Source organism: Manis pentadactyla, chromosome 2, assembly GCF_030020395.1.
Source record: "Manis pentadactyla isolate mManPen7 chromosome 2, mManPen7.hap1, whole genome shotgun sequence".
Lineage (NCBI taxonomy): Eukaryota > Metazoa > Chordata > Mammalia > Pholidota > Manidae > Manis > Manis pentadactyla.
The window spans coordinates 114,043,852-114,056,542 of record NC_080020.1 but is presented as its reverse complement, the minus strand read 5'-3'; the positions used below and the strand labels follow the sequence as shown (position 1 = coordinate 114,056,542).

Here is a 12,691-nt window from a genome sequence, read left to right as displayed (position 1 = left end):
GGGACCTCTTTTTCTCATTTACTGCTTCACCAAATAACTGAAGTTGGGGACTGACTTGAAAAGGAGTCTGAGCACGGGTAGAGGAAAAGTTATGTTAGAAATAAAGGAGAAAATTTCCTGTCGTTTTTGTCAAGCTAGTCTACACCAGTGTTGTTAAAGGGAAATACAATGTGACTCATGTATGTGATTTTAAATTTTCTTTTAAACTTAACTACATTAAGAAAGTTTAAAGAAAATAGATGAAATTAATTTTAGTAATATACTTCATCCAAAGCAACACAACCAAAATATCATTCTAATATAGAGCAATATAAAAATTCATGAGATTTTTTTTTTTTTTACTAGGTCTTTGAAATCTAGGGTGTATCACTGAAAACACATCTCAGTTTGGTCCAGTCGCAATCCAGGTACCGAATAACTAATGTGGCTAGGGCTCCTGCATTGCACGGTGTAGGGTTAGGCACACTAACTAGAGTGTGGGACATCAGATAGAAATCATTGTCAGCATTTATTTATCTAATACAGTTTTGAGATTTTCCTTCTGCTAGCTCTAGAAGAGATTATCTCAAAGGTCACATGCTGTGTGAACAAAAAATTTGGGCTTTGGAGCAAATCAGACTATGGGATCAAATACTAGCTTTGCAGGCTTGGGTGAGCTCCTCACCCTCTACGAGCCTCACTCTCTTTATCAAAACAAATCAAGATAAAACTAGCTATCTCACCAGATTGCTGGGAAGATTAAATAAGAAAGACATAAAGTGCACAGCCCAGCCTAGAATAGTGTAATAGGCATTCAAACAACAATTCCCCGTTTACAGAACCCAACTGGTTTTCTAAGGGGCCATCTCGTATTTCAGGCTCCACTGCTTCACTCAGTCCATTTCTGGATCTTTCCCTTGAGGTTTCTTCTGCAAGGCAGCCCTTTCCCCAGACCTTCACAGGGCTGGCTCCCTCTCACTATGCATATTTAATTAACGAGTGATTTTCAGGCGGAAATGGCTGCCCTGTTTAAAGTTGCCCGCAAGTCCTGGTACTCCAGTGCCTAGTCTCTCTTCACATTCTTCATAACATTTGTCAGTATCCGAAATGACCTTATTTATGTATTTGCTGACCTGCCTGTTACCTGTTACTCTCTCTAGCATACACGCTCTGTAGATGACCTTATCTGTCTGATTCAGAGCTTAGCAAGTATTTGTGGAGTGAATGAATAAATGAATGAATGTTCACACAGGGAGGGAAATGCAAATGGTGTCTTGTTTCTAAAGGTGGTAGAGAAGGAAATTCCAGAGCTCTTTTTAACCTAAAAGATTCTCTCAGGAAGTTAGTGGCCAAGAGCCAGCTTCACCTGCTGAGGTCTGCTATTGCGTAACTTGAGTCTAATAGCTGGACTTGGGAAGGGTTGTGAAAATTATTCTCCACAGGTTTGAGAATATTCTCATTGTTGTTGCCTATTAATATGTATTACATGCAAAGTATATGTTCACACCACTTAAATCATCCAGAAGATTTGGTTATTCCTGCCTTTTAGAAGAACTGGGTTGAGACCCAGTTGGCATGATGCAACTTTCTGATAATCAAGGAGCTTGGCAGCACTCTGCAGTGGAAAAGGAGTGAGAGTGGCAGTCAGACAGACCTGGGCTTGGATCCTGGCTCTGCCTTTTACCAGCTCTGGAGACTGGGCAAATAATGTAAATCCTTATTCTTCTTATTTTTTAGTCTGTAAAGTTTTAAATGATAACTTGTACCCTCCAGTGTTGAGGTAAGGTAGGAAAATGTTTAACACAGCTTGGTGGTTCAGTGAATAGTAGGTATCGATATTGTCATCTTTGCATACAAGAATGCCTTGCCAAAATATACAGGTCATCTTGGAAATGGCTACTTTGAGAGTATTGAATTTCCTTTTAAGGTTCTGGTATTTCTTTCCTACATTTATGCACAATCCAACTTCTCACAACAAAGGGTTCAGGACTGCAGAGAAAGAGAGGGACAAGACAGAGAAAGACCAAGGAAGGGAAGCTAAACTGGCTAAGTCTGTGCCATCTTGTGAATGATGACAGTGGGGACATATCTTTTTTTACAAAGAGAGTTTCCGGTGTTACCTGGTGATGGATCTAGCCATGAGACCCCTCCAGTTTCCATGCCATGATGTCTGTAGTGACAGGCACAGTCCTATGCTTTGTATTCAAGACAATGGGCCAAACCAGAGAAAGGGTTGCGAACCCATGCCAGTCTGGACACATTTTATTTGCTGGTGAAGCAGTAAAGCTGGCTTTGTATTATGAACCATTCATCTTTGAGAATAATGAGACCAGAGCTGATTTTACTCATTCTTTTGCCGACATAAGCCCCACAGGAGAGAGTAAGCTGCTCTAAAAAAACATGAGATCATTTAACACTTACTTAAAACCTTAAATTAACATTAATAATAGCAGTTTATTGACTATAGACCAGACATTTCCATTTTTCATTTTCTACTCCCCTAACAACTGTGCAAGAAAGGCAGTACTGTCCCCCATTTTACAGACAGGAAAAGTGAGGCTCAGAGAAGTTCAGTGACTTGCTTATGTGTGGGAGTCAAGATTTGAAGCCCAGTCCAATGGGCTCCAAAGCTCCATGTGTCTCCTGCTACACCTTGCTGGCATTACCAGTTGGAAGACCCAGGTCCGTCAAGTCATGAGTCTCTAGTGCCTTAAAGGAAAAGTGCAGAGGTCCAAAAGAACACATTACTATTCCCACTATACATTGGGGAGCAAACAGCACTTTTCTTCCCAAGAGAGCCTTTGTCTGACATCCAGCTGGGTGACTGAAGAGCTCTCTTTGAAACAGACAGGTGGCTCTCCAGTGCTGTTTGTAGGACTGAAAAGTCTAGGGGTGAGGACCATCACCTTAGGAAAGTGATTAAAAGAGTTTGTGAGGTGGGGTTTCCCCAGGAGGCAGAGACTGGTGACGCCTTTGGGAAACAGTGTCCCAGGAGCTCACTGCTGAGGGCAGGGCTTTCTCCTTCAGCAGCCTGGCTGATCCAGACTCTGGCGAAGGCTGCAGGTTACATGTGCAGCCGGCCTAGCTGCCAGTGGAGGTGTGGCTGGGTGGTTTTGATAAAGTCCTCAAAAGGAAGGCAACATGCCTGGGGTTCAGGCAGGGTCTTCAGGAGGTTCCACAAACCCTCGGGGATTGCTTGCAAAACTTTACGTATGTTTTCCAAGAATATTTTTTCTCCCTTCGGAGAGGATTCATAGCTAATTCTCAAAAGGACCTAAGATCCCCAGGTTTTAAGAACCACTAAAGTTAAAATTTTCACTTGCTTCTTCCTTGCCCTATTCAGCACTTTACTATATTTACATATACACACACACACATATAAACGAGTGTGTGTATACATATGTATATATTATAGTGTGTGTATACACACGGGCACCCATATGCACACATATAATGAATGGTATATACATGGAGTAATTAATATCCCTAAATGTTACAAAGGAAACTGAGGCCCAGGGAGGAAACATGTCTTGCTCAAGTTTGCACAGCCAGAGCCAAGGCTAGGATTAGCAACACTCCATGGACCAAGAAGCGTGAGACTCAGGTGGGAAATCTTTGTCAGCCAACTTGATGAATGAAAACAAACGAATCCCTCCAGATGAATAACAACGTTTTGCAAGCATTTTCAAGTTCAATCCTAGAAAATTCTGAACTGCTGTTATTAGGGCAACGTGGGCTGCTTCTCCAGGATACAGGTAGAGGTCACTAAAAAGGTATTTTCCTACTCAGAGGGCTAGAGATCCAGCGCTTGCGCTCCTGCCCACAGCGCGCTGGCTCCGCAATTCCCTGAGTTTGCCGGCCTTCCCCCCATCGGCTCTTCTCTCCTCCTCTAACCACCAGCGGGCTCTCCTTCCAGCTGCCTCCCGGGCTGGCAAGCCTTTGCTGAGGTCAACCGCCTCCCTCCTGCTCCGGGTTAGGGGTTACAGCCAGGGGGGCTGCTTACCTGCCATTACCTCACTGCCTTATGCGGGGAGCCACGCTTTTCGGGTCGGCACCGGTACCACTAAACTTTCCGCACCGGATACCGGGGAGGCTGCTGAGACGGGTAGGAGAATCCTCAATCCTCCGTCATCACCGACATCCGTCTGAGCCCCTTCCCGCTATTTTTTTCTCCGCGATCTGATGTAAATTTTGCGTTCTGAGAATCCCACCACCACGCCGAAACTCATTCATTCTCAAGGTGCATCTCAAGATGCCTTTTAAAAAGACTAGCGTGTGCAGTTGTAAATTCTGGGGGGTGGGACAGCGCGTAGTGTATAGTATCTTCAGTTCCTGTGACAGTGATCCCGGTGCAGCCGGGCCGCCCCGCTCCCTCCGCCCTGCTCAGCGGGCTTCTGTCACTTTTCCGCACCCCCGTTCCCGCCCCGCAGCGGACTCGAACTCACGGCCGTGGCGCCGCTCCGCCAGCGGCTGGCTCAAGTTGCCGGGGCTACTCACCTGTGCCGTGAGCGACGACCAGCGCATCAGTCCTAGAGCACTTCCTGCAAAGGGACGTGGAGCTCCATGGTGTGTAAAGCAGTTCCACGCACAGCCGGTAAAATCCGGAGGGAGCGGAGCGAATAAGACGAATGCGGAGGGGGCGGAGGAAGCCCAGCCCCAGCGACGGGCGTCTCGGGATTTCAGCCTGGCTCAGCCGTCCCCAGCCGCCTGGCGCTGGAGCAGCAGCCTCACTCTGTGCACTTGTTCACTCTTTCTTCATTAGAGGAGGAGTCAGTGTTGCAACATTTACGTTCCTTGCTGAAGGCAAAACAGTGATTCTCCACAGCATGCAAAACGCCCAGAGCCTGCTACTTTACAAGGTGAGCGGAGGTCGGTGCAGAGCCGGGCGCAGCAAAGACATGGGGATTAGCTGCTTCTCCCAGATCGGGTTGGCACGTTCGGGGTCACACATCTTCCTCTGGGACTGTAGCAGAAAATAGACAAAACAATAATAAAAATGTCAATAAACTGAATGACCTCAAAGATGGTATTGCTCCTGGCAGCCCAGATGTGGAGTGTCACCGGGTCCAATTTCTTTTCTTAATTCTGACTAACTTTGAACGGAAGCTTGACAGTATTTGATGGGGGCTCCAGGGATTTGAATCCCAGGAGCAGGAAGTGTCAGAAAGAAAATAAACAGTCAAGGACTCAGGCAAGTTTTGCTTTCTTTTTTGATACTCAAAAACCCAAACTTCCGGGGTGCTGTGTTTATTTTCTGCCAGATGAGTATGACACTGAATCATTGGTGATGCCTAAGTAATCCACACTTTGTTGTTTTCCACAAAGGTAGAATTTATGTTTTCTAGTAGGGCTGTACATGGTTCTGACCTTTTTGGGTAATAACACCACACATAAACTGCCACCTTTTCTCTTGCAAAAATTGTACTGAAACAAGAAGTGGCAGATGCCTGATGCAAAGTTATACATGATTAGTAAGTTCTAGTGTGTCTGTTCAATGCTATTAATTAATATTGCAGCTGACAGTTTCATAACCCAGAGGGTTGCCGAGGAGATATTTTAAACAAAGGTAACTGGGTTTCAAAAATAAAATAGTTATTGGACTGTTGGACTTTCCTCTTTTGCTTGATTGCCACTCTGGAGTAATTGGCAAATGCCATTCAGCGCAGCCACTTGCCAGGCCTCAGGAAAACACTGATAATCCCAGGGTGCTTTGGGAATCCTTTTTGACTCGAAGCCCAGAGGACCTACATAGGCATAATCACCTGATGCTTCCTGTTCAGTAGCAGCACCTTGTACAAGTAAACTGGCGCCTCCATCTGCTTCTCTTAGCTGAGGGAAGGGGTATCTTTCAGGCACAACCTTCATGTGCTTCCTGTGATCATCCAAGCATATTTACATTTGCTCATGGATGGCCTCAAAGGTATGCAAACCCTATTTATTTTCAAAACCACTGGGTGACATGGATCTTCCATGGCAGAATATTTCTATATGACCTTTGCAAAGCAAAGGATCGCTTAATTTTTTGGAGTTGTTCCAATCACAGAATGTTAAAAGCTGGTGAGTAATTGTCACTCTGGGTAATTCTAGACTGTCAGTGCTTAGAAGGAGGTGACTTTGCTTTTACTCCTGTAGTTCTCAGCTCAGCTTATCTATGCTCATAGCTTCCAGAGGGTGACAGATTGGTCATTGAAAGATGAGTCCACATCTCTTTGGGAGAGAGGAGCAAAAGCTGGCTTTCTGCCCTGTTGTTTAGCACACAGGCACTGTCCCTGAGCCACCAGCACTCACTTTTAGTGAACTGCCCCATCTCAGCTGTACTGAGATGATGGAGAACTCTGTTCTGAGCCTCAGCTCTTTATTCTCTGCTCCAAGATTGTTCTGTCCCTGCCCCCTTCTCGCCGCACCGACATGCCAGCCCCTTTGTGCATGCTCCCTCTTTGCTTGTCTCTGTCTCGGTGGGAGTTTTCCTCCTTTTTTTCCATGCTGCTCCACCAGCTGAGACCTGGACCTCTTCCCTGCCCATCGTCTCCTAGACCTCACTGCCTGGCCCCATGCAGAGGGAGGGCCCCAACATTGACATGGGGTTGGGTCCTTGTTATTCATTTGGCTTTACTTGCCTGGTTGCAGATCAGATGCAAAAATACATGTCTCAAAAATAGTAATAGTGGTGATTACTAATTACCAAAGGACAAGTAATAGTGATAGTGTATGTAAAATTGCTGACAAATAACAAAGTCCCAAAACATTAGGTTCCCTTTTTTCCTTCCCCTTTCCCCCACCTTGCTTGAATGTTTAATCTTTCCTGCCCCATGAGCTTTTTCATCTCAGCCCAGCCCATCCTCACATCTTCCTTGACCCAGAAGGAAGGTCAAGGTGACTTGAGAGTTTAAGCCAGTTCTTTCTTTACCTGCCAGCCTCGGTGAAGGAATGATCTACACTCCTCAGCTTCCCTGACTTGAAGTGCTCTCGTTGCCTTGGCTCAGTGCTTCTCAACCTTGGCTGTCCCCCACACTCAGCTGAGGAGTGCTTCAAACGTCCTGGGTCCAGGTGTCATTCGAGAGTCTCTAATTCAGGAGGTTTAGGGTGGGTCCTGGTTTGTCTGGTTCTACAGAGATGCACAGGCAGGGTGGGAGACAGCTGCCTTCAGCCCCTTGTGCACTCACCTTCCACCACTACTCTGCGTCATCTGCTGTCTTGGCTGGTCTTCCTGGCTTCTCTGCAGCATTCTCTTTCTCATTCCTTGGCTCTGCCCCATGCCTGCCCCCTGGGCCCCTGTCTGTCTGTGGCACTCCTGTGATGGCTTTTGCCTGGGACCTTCCTCTTTCCCTTCCTTCCTGAATGACAGCAGTTTTGTCTTTGGTCCTTCATTTTTCTTCTTCAAGGACTAATTCCTTTCTTAAAAAGAAAAAAAAAGAAAAAAATGCTAACAATACTAAAAGAGTCAAAAATCAGCCCCAATCCCAGCACTGTTAAAAACAATCTAGATGAAAGGGAAAAAGAGTAGTGAGAACGTTTGATATCTTGATCTGGCTGATGGGTACATGCGAGTATACACATGTCAAAACGCATTGAGCTACACACTAAGATTTGTGGATTTTATTGTATGTGCCTTAATAAAAGAATTAAAACAAAAACAAAACAAACCCAAACTCTACAAAGTAAAATATTATCTTCCCAAATCACACACTTCCCTTTTAGCTGATCTCATCTCTAGAGGTGAGCACCATTAACATATTGGTGCATATCTATCCCTTTTCTTACATGTATGTAGTCATGTCTCTATATGCATATGCACATACTTTTTTAAAGAAAAAAATGGAGTAATTTCTGTGACTTATTTTTTTTAAGCTTAATGCAAGTTCTGGGTTACTAGCTATAGATTTAACCCAGTCTTTTTAATGGCTCCCTAGTTTGTATTTTATTCTGTTATCCTTCCATTGTTTGATCTTCAGCAATTTTGATTTTTTATTGTAAAAAGTGCTGCCATGATTATCTTCTCTTGTAGCTTAGGATGGATACTTAGAAATGTCATTGTTGGGTCAAAGGAATGAGAACTAAAATTTTCATAAATTGCTGCCAAACTGCTCTCAAAAAATGTTACAGAAGTCCTTGAAGTGAGATAACTAAGTCATAGGGTAGGGACATTTAAAATTTTCATGTATACCTCCAGATTTTTCCTAAAATAGTTGCCAATATACACTCCTACCAATGTACACTCCTACCAAGGAGGTTTGCTTACGTACTTGCTGGCACTGTATCAATATAATTTTGCAGGTCTGACAAGCAAAATATACTGTCATATGGTTCTTCTAATTAATAGCTTCCTGACTTCTTGTGAGGTTGAGTTCACATGCTTATTATTATTTGTGTTTTTTTCCTCTGATGCTGTGTCTGTTCAATCCTATGCCTATATTTCTTCTGGTATGTTTGCCTTTTCAAAAATCGGTTTTTGAGTTCTCCTTTACTATTATACATATTAACACTTTGTTAAATATATTGTAAACATTTCTCTGTGTCTGTCCTGTCTCCCTTGGTTTTGTTTATGCACTGTTTTACTGAACACAATTTTTTAGTTTTCACCTAGTCAAACCTGTCAATTATATTCTATTAAGGTTGGGTTTTCTGTATTGTTTATTTGCTTCTCATACAGCTAAATTAAAAAAAAGATGTTTGTTAATCCTAGGAATTGGTTTTAAACCTTATATGAGGTAGAGAATTAAGTATACTCTTTCCAAAAGCATAGTCAGTTATCCCATTACCCTTTATTGAAAAATCTATGATTTCTACTTTGATTTCTAGTGGCACATATCATTGCCATATATATTTATATCTATTCTGGACACCACTCTGTTTCGTTTGGCAGTCTTATTTGCATGCCAATAGTGCACAATTTTGATAACTGTCTTGTAAAAATAGTGTACTGTACAACCTGTTAGTGCAGTGAAAGTAATTCATCACAGTCTTTCCTTTTAGAATTTTCTTAAATATTATTTATCTATTCTCCCATAAACTTTAAGAATCAATTTGTTCAAATAAAAAAATGTCTTTGGCATGTTGATATTACATATTAATTTGAGAAAAATAATTAAGGAACTAATTCTTTCCATTCAGGAAATATGTCTCTCTGTTTATTTGGGTCTTTTAAAAATATATCTTTCAAATTTTTTGTTTAATCTTATAGTGTCATTATAATCTTATTGCACAAAAATTTATACAATCATGTCATATTTGAACATTTAGGTTGTTCCCAAATTTTTACTCTTAAAAATAATGCTATAATGAACATATTTGTGGAAAGAGATTTTGCCTTTGCAAGATTTATTTCTTTAGTCTAAAATCCCAGTGGACATAATTAGGTCAAAGGGCATGCACATTTTTAAGGCCTTTGAGGTATAAAAGCTTATCTTTTCTGAAGGTTTCAACTGTCATGTTCCCTGTATCACACTCTAAATCCAATCACCCAAACTTCCATAAATATCTTTTTTCCGCATTCATTGTTAATGCTTTAGTTAACGTCTATATCATTTTTTACTTTTCCCCTACAATAGCCCCCTGGACAGCCTCACTTTCACCAGCCTGACATACACAAAACTCAAATGCTTCTGCAGTGAATCTGAGTATATCACTCCATGAGTTGCGATTCTTTAATGGTGTCTATTTCCTACAGAAAAAAAGTTAAAATATTTTGGATCCTGCTGATTTTACTGGGTTTTGGAGTAGTAGCTTAATAAATATTTGCAGTATGTTTGAATCCCACCTCCTTTCTTGGAAGGTTATTTCTCCCACCCCTTACCTATGCAAAACTCTATCCATTCTTGGTTTTCATATTCAATGTTACTTTCTCCTAAAAAGTTCCCCTGATCACTCCAACTCTGAAGGTACTCTGCTTGCTTCTATCAAATGGGTTTATAATACACTTGTCTGTCCTACCGCCAGGGAACATGGTGAGGCTGATATGAGTTGACATGTGTGAGTACATTTGGTGAATTATAAGCTATGTGTAAATATAAGGCACTGCTATTATTAGACAAAGTTTCCTTCCTTCCAGAAGCCCACATTAGTGGACAAACAACTAGGCTATGTACAACCAGCCTTTATGAAAAAGGGAATGAGAATTATATTTTCTCCATGTAGACATGCAACAGGAAGATGCTAAGAGAGCTGGTCTGTTGACTCATAAAGATCTGTGTCTCCTAACATAAAGAGGGAGAACTGAGCTTGCTGAATAAAATGCAATGGTCATAAGTCTCTGCAATAGCTACACGGATGTTTTCAGGCTATTGCGTGTGAGTCTTGCTACTCAAAGTATGATCCTTAGACAAGCGTCATTGGCATCATCTGGTAGCTTATTAGAAATGAAGGATCTCAGATCTTCTGAATCCAACTTTGTGTTTTAACAAGATCTGCTTCTCCAGTCCTGGAGTTCATAAAGCCCAAAAGATGATAAAGTGAGCATTTCTCCCGAAGTGCCTAATTTGCACCACGGGCGTAATTGACTCTATCTTTCACCATCTCTATCTTGTGTGTGTGTGTGTGTATGGTGGTGGGGCAGTATGAGGACAGGCTGATGTTACACCTTCTGTTTCCCACATTGTAAAACCTAGGAATCATATGATTGGGAGTACACAATCAGATAAGTTTCCATTTAGTTTTATATGTGATGAATATTCATTTTATTTATACTGTAGTAAGAACACTTAACAAGAAACATGAAATTCACCTTTGTAACAATTTTTAAAGTGCACAAGACAATATTTTAACTATAGGCACAATGTTGTACAGCAGATCTCTAGAACTTACTTATCTCACATAACTGAAACTTTGCACTATTGAGCAACCACCCTCCTTTACCTCCTCCCTGCCAGCCCTTGGCAACTACCATTCCCATTCTACTTTCTGATTTTATGACTGTTTAGATCCCTCATATAAGTGGGATTGTGCAGTATTTGTCTTTCTATGACTGGCTTATGTTACTTAGCATCATGTCCACCAGATTCATCCATGTTGTCTCATATGGCAGGATTTCCTTTTTTTATGGTTGAATAATACCTCAATGTATGTATATACTTATCTTCTTTATCCATTCATCTGTCCATGGATACTTAGGTTGTTTCCATATCTTGGCAATTGTGACTAATGATGCGATGAACATGGGAGTGTAAATATCTTTCCAAGACCCTGATATCAGCGTTTTGGATATATACTCAGAAGTGGAATTGCTGAGTCATATGTTAGTTTTATTTTTAATTTTTTAGAGCTCTTCATGCTATTTTCCATAGTGCTGCACCATTTTCTATTCCTACCAACAGCATACAAGAATTATCTTGTGTAGTCTCTTACGATCCTTCTTATTGCCCCAGTATTAGATGTAATGTTTCTTCTTTCATTCCTGATATTATTTATTTGAGTCTTCTCTCCTTTTTCCTTGGTCTAGCTAAAGGTTTGTCAATTTTGATAATCTTAAAAAGCAAAACCTAAATTTTGCTAATTTTTTTTCTATTTGTTTTCCTATTCTCCATTTCATTTATTTCTGCTCTAATCACTATTATTTATTTATTTCTGCTAACTTTGGGCTTAGTTTTTTCTTCTTTTTCTCATTCCTTGATGTTTAAGGTTTGGATTTTTTTTTTAGTCGTTCTTCTTTTCTTTTAGGAGAGCCAGGGAGACTTTTATTGAGAGATACAATGAGAAGACAAACAGAGCTCCCGGCTCACCCCAGGAGGGGACAAGAGAGTCCCTCTTCTTTTTTAATGTGGGCATCTATCACTATAAACATTCCTCCTAGCTCTGCTCTTGCTGTATCTTGTAAGTTTTTGTATGTTGTGTTTTGGTTTTCTTTTATTGCAAGTAATTGGGGGTGATTTTTTACTCTTGGTGTTTTTAGGCTTTTTCAATTTTTTTTTTTTAAGAAAGGAATGTAGTCTTCAAAGCAGATGAAGGACCAAAGACAAAAATGTTCTCATTCAGGAAGGAGGAGAAAAAGAGGGGCTGAGGCAAAAAGACATCCCTTTTGATATCTTCTTTGACCCAATGGTTGTTCAGGTGCGTGTTTAATTCCACATTTGTGAATTTTCCAGTTTTGCTCCTGTTACTGATTTCTATTTTCATTCCATTGTGTTTTAGAAAAGATGCGTGGTATGATTTTAGTCTTTTTAAAATTGTTAAGATTGGTCTTGTAACCTAACAAGCGCTCTCTCCTGGAGAATGTTCTGTATGTACTTGAGGAGAACATATTTTACTGCTGTTAGATGGAATGTTCTGTGTATGTCTGTTAGGCCTGTTTGGTCTAGTGTGTTGTCTTGTCCTGTTTCCTTATTGGTTTTCTGTCTGGATAGTCTCTCCATTGCTAAAAGTGGACTACTGATGTCTTTTACTATTATTGTGTTACTATTTCTCCCTTCAAAAGCTTTATATATTTAGGTGCTCTCTTGTTGGATACACATCTAACTGTTATATCTTCTCGATAAATTGATGCTTTTATATAATGTTCTCTTTTGTCTCTAATGGCAGTTTGATTTAAAGTATATTTTGGCTGATACAAGTATAGCCACCTCTGCTTTTCTTGTTTTTACCATTTGTATGGAGTATCTTTTCATCCCCTTCACTGTTAGCCTATGTTTTTAAGTCTGAAGTGAGTTTGTTATAGATAGTATATAGTTGGTCCTTGATTTTTTTAAATCCATTCAGTCATTCTTTTGATTGGAGAGTTTAA

At 41.1% G+C, this 12,691-nt stretch overlaps 1 protein-coding gene across 4 annotated transcripts in view; it reads right to left on the bottom strand.

Annotated features, from left to right (window-relative positions):
• Nucleotides 1–4,613, bottom strand: part of PRLR (prolactin receptor) — a 133,505-nt gene extending 128,892 nt beyond the window's left edge. For 2 of the 4 annotated variants that reach the window (XM_036884909.2, XM_036884907.2), the window contains exon 1: nucleotides 4,477–4,607. The gene's annotated coding sequence lies outside the window, so the exon portion shown is untranslated. Of the gene's footprint in view, nucleotides 1–4,476 lie in introns of all 4 variants that reach the window. The other 2 variants (XM_036884906.2, XM_036884902.2) reach the window with 2 other exon arrangements.
• Nucleotides 4,614–12,691: the final 8,078 nt, after the last annotated feature.